The sequence below is a fragment of the Charadrius vociferus genome, unplaced genomic scaffold (genome assembly GCF_000708025.1).
Source record: "Charadrius vociferus isolate BGI_N301 unplaced genomic scaffold, ASM70802v2 scaffold332, whole genome shotgun sequence".
Taxonomy (NCBI): domain Eukaryota; kingdom Metazoa; phylum Chordata; class Aves; order Charadriiformes; family Charadriidae; genus Charadrius; species Charadrius vociferus.
Window position 1 is genome coordinate 2,771,068 of NW_009647418.1, and position 3,312 is coordinate 2,774,379.

Genomic DNA, 3,312 nt, shown 5'->3' on the forward strand with positions numbered 1-3,312 from the left:
TGTCACGCCTATGCATTGTTTACCAAATTCAGCAGATTCCTTGGCACCTGATATTTGAACAAAATGCTGCTTAAGTACAATCTCGTCTTGGATCTAAAGCTTACAACAGCAATTAAGCGTCATTGTTCCTCTGTTTTCCCTATCTACACAAGGAAGAAAGAGCCTAAATGACACATCCAGGACCGCCCAGCAAGTTGATGGGAATTGTCAGGAGTGGAATGTGCTCCTTTCCATGCCAGTCCCACTGATCCTTGCTCTTCAATTAAACAGTACTTGCATCCTCTAGTAAGAGCTAAGTTTATCCCCGCTAAACTGTTCCTTTATTTGGAATTAATTTTGTGTATAACTGCAGCCATTTTGCAAAGTTTATTCCCTCAAGACTGGTCACGCATACCCCAGTTAAACGATGCATGCCAAAGTCGAGAGATTGCCCGGGTCAGTGATGTGTAGAGTACGAAATGCTCAGCCAGGTTTCAAACTCAGAAGTGTTACGCTTACATGGAGAAGACAGATTAAAAACCTGTTTTACAATTAGTTTTGTTTTAGAGCTACACATCAGGATTTGCTGCTGTGTGTTACCTTCAGAAACAGTTTGCAGGGTCTGGTGACTGCTCCCACAGGTAAACCTGAGCATTTACTTTGTGCAGGTTTCCATGGATGCTATCATCCAGGGCCATGCGTCTAAGAGGAAGTCTATGAATCTTGTAATCTTGCATTTAGTACGCTTTTCCAATTTATGGGGCCAGCAAGTAATCTCCCAAACTGTTAGAGGCAAAGAAAGGAGTTGTAGATTGTAGGGTATGTGTAATCCATGAAAGAATGGAGGATTCCTTCCGTGTGCTAGTGGAAGCATCAGGTATTTCTCACTTCTGTGTTATATCCCAGATACTGATGTATGATTGTGTGTTTTTCCCCTCCGTGCCTGGCTTTATCTGTTTTTATTTCTTAATCCAGTTTATCTGAATGCTGGAAATATTTTGCAGGTAGTTTCAAGTATTGCAAGCACTAGCTCATCCACACCTACAGTAGCAGTATCAAGAGCTCCAGTGTAGACAGGCTGCTGGCAGGTTATTTGTGTTTTAACAATTAGGCCGACTTGTTAGCATTGTTTTGTCACCAGAGAAGCATCACACAGTAGTATGACAATGTTATGATACCAGAGTTGCAAATATCATAGGAAAGTTGTTAGATCCCAACAGTCATCAAACTGGAAAACTCAAAAGATCGCCTCCCATCCACCAGTTAGCAGCTCTGTGAAAATACCTGAGCCTAAATTAGGGAGCTAAATTACCCAGTCATTGTGGTTGACTTAGTTATATTTAGGATTTGGAGGACATTAGTTACCAGACAGCACGCTTTTCTTGTAAATACCTCTAATGTTTCAAGCTGGCTAGACTGTTGTCTAGATAGTAATCGATATGCTTCAAATAGTGAATATCATCAAAGAACTGTCAACTCTTGCCTTTGAAATATAGCCAGTACAGTCTTCTGAAGACAGCTTCAGTCATGCTTTGTAGCAGACTGACTGCACTGATAAATATTTATGAAACTGATTTCCATAATAACAGTTGATGTTGAAGTCATGCTAGGTGTAGGACCCTGGCCCAGCTACTGTCAGTGCTGCACAGATACTCTAGACGTTGTTTTAGCAGTATTTATCTGGATTGCATGGTAGAGTAACATGCAACAGCTGCATTTTGTAACCTGCAGCAAAGCATTATGGGCCCAGTTTCATGGCTTCTGTCACCGCTTACCTTTTATATCGCTCTTGCGCTTACAGGTTAGCACTGTGCTCTGAAGAATCTTCCCCCATATAAAAGGTTTCTTCTATTCCAGTTATGAAAGCAATGTTTTGTTGCTCCTTTAAGCATCCCCGTCTCAAGATTGTAGACAAGCAAGGCAGGCAGCTTGGAGTGCTTACGGCTGTAATGGGTAAATAATGCTTAGTTTCTCTTCTATATAAAACCAGTAATAAGATCGCTACTTTGACTTACCTTTTTTAATTTCCGGTGAACGATTCTGGCTCATACAGAGTCTTCCTGTGAGTTGTTTATAACTCTTAATGAATGGTGCAGACGCTCTGTGAGAGCCTGGCTCTGCGCCTCTGTCTCTGGAAGTGAATAGTACTGTCAGGAAAACAGAGACCAACCGGCTGACTCGGGAGCCGAGGAGACAGCCAGTGATGCCATGACACCCGCCTCACTCTCGACTTTCCTCTGTGGGCCCACACGTAGACAAGCAATGGGGTAGAAGATGGAATTTGTTACTGAAGTAACAAATTTTTTTCCTGCTAAGAGTAGCGTATGCTATGAAGAGTCACTTGCATGCGTATGGATAACTAGATGTAGTCGTCTAGTCCTAGCTGCAACAAGCAAAGGTAAGAAAATATTTTTGCAGATAGGTGTTGATTAAAATAGTTTAGTGATCACTGTGCAATTTTACCTCGATGTGTGTTGGTCCTGTGAGGTGGAGGTGTTGTAGCACTGATATATTTCTCTCCAGGTAAGACATCCTCTCACTGTATGAGTGGACCCTTATAAAATACAACCATGGTATTTGATCAACACAATTTTATTTTAAGCCATTCCTGACATGCCTAACTGTATAAAAACCTTTTCCTCTTAATCAGTTTCCTATTTACGAATGGTAGCTGTGACCAGGGAAGAGAAGGTGAGAATAATCTTGCAAGGGAATACAGATAATTCTAGACTTGTGTTCATTAAGAGATGGTTGGTGTCTTTAGTAAGACTGACATTTGAAGCTGACGTTGTCCTTTCTGAAGGAGTTTTGCTCATTACAATCTGTGAGGCAGCTAACTGCATGACCGGTAGACATAGTAAGAATGGGATCATACGGAGAGCCAGTGTTTCTCAAAGTACTCCATTAACTAGGTCGTTATGAGGTTGTCTATAGTTAAAGCTACTAACTTTTAATAAGATTGGTTTCCTGCTCTGTGATTTTTGTCTGAATCTCCCAGATGCAAAGGACAGGAGAGCACTTATGATGGAGCTCTAGGCTGGTCAGGTAGCGTCTTGTGAGGTATGGGAGACAAATCAACAACCATCCCATCGCGGGGCTGTCAGTAGTTGTTGACTGCAAGCCCCTGGTTACAGGATGTATTTAGCTAAAATCAGGTGTCTAGTGAAGAAGTGGTGAGGAGTTTGAATTAGCTGTGTCTCTGTTCAGTTGAAGCTGTCTGTCTGTGGCACGCTGAACTCAATCGTGACTCGCAGCTGTGTGTTACCGCTAGTATTTGATACCATGAGAGATAGTATGGCAGTTGCAGTGCCGGCTTCCAGCCCGTGTGGTATT

General features: G+C 42.1%; 1 protein-coding gene across 1 annotated transcript in view; it reads left to right on the forward strand.

Moving 5' to 3' along the window:
* The first annotated feature begins 1,016 nt into the window (after window positions 1–1,016).
* The window catches only part of ORAI1 (ORAI calcium release-activated calcium modulator 1), a 9,153-nt gene continuing 6,857 nt past the window's right edge, over window positions 1,017–3,312 (forward strand). The window contains exon 1 of the mRNA XM_009880287.1: window positions 1,017–1,067. The gene's annotated coding sequence lies outside the window, so the exon portion shown is untranslated. The remainder of the gene's footprint in view (window positions 1,068–3,312) is intronic.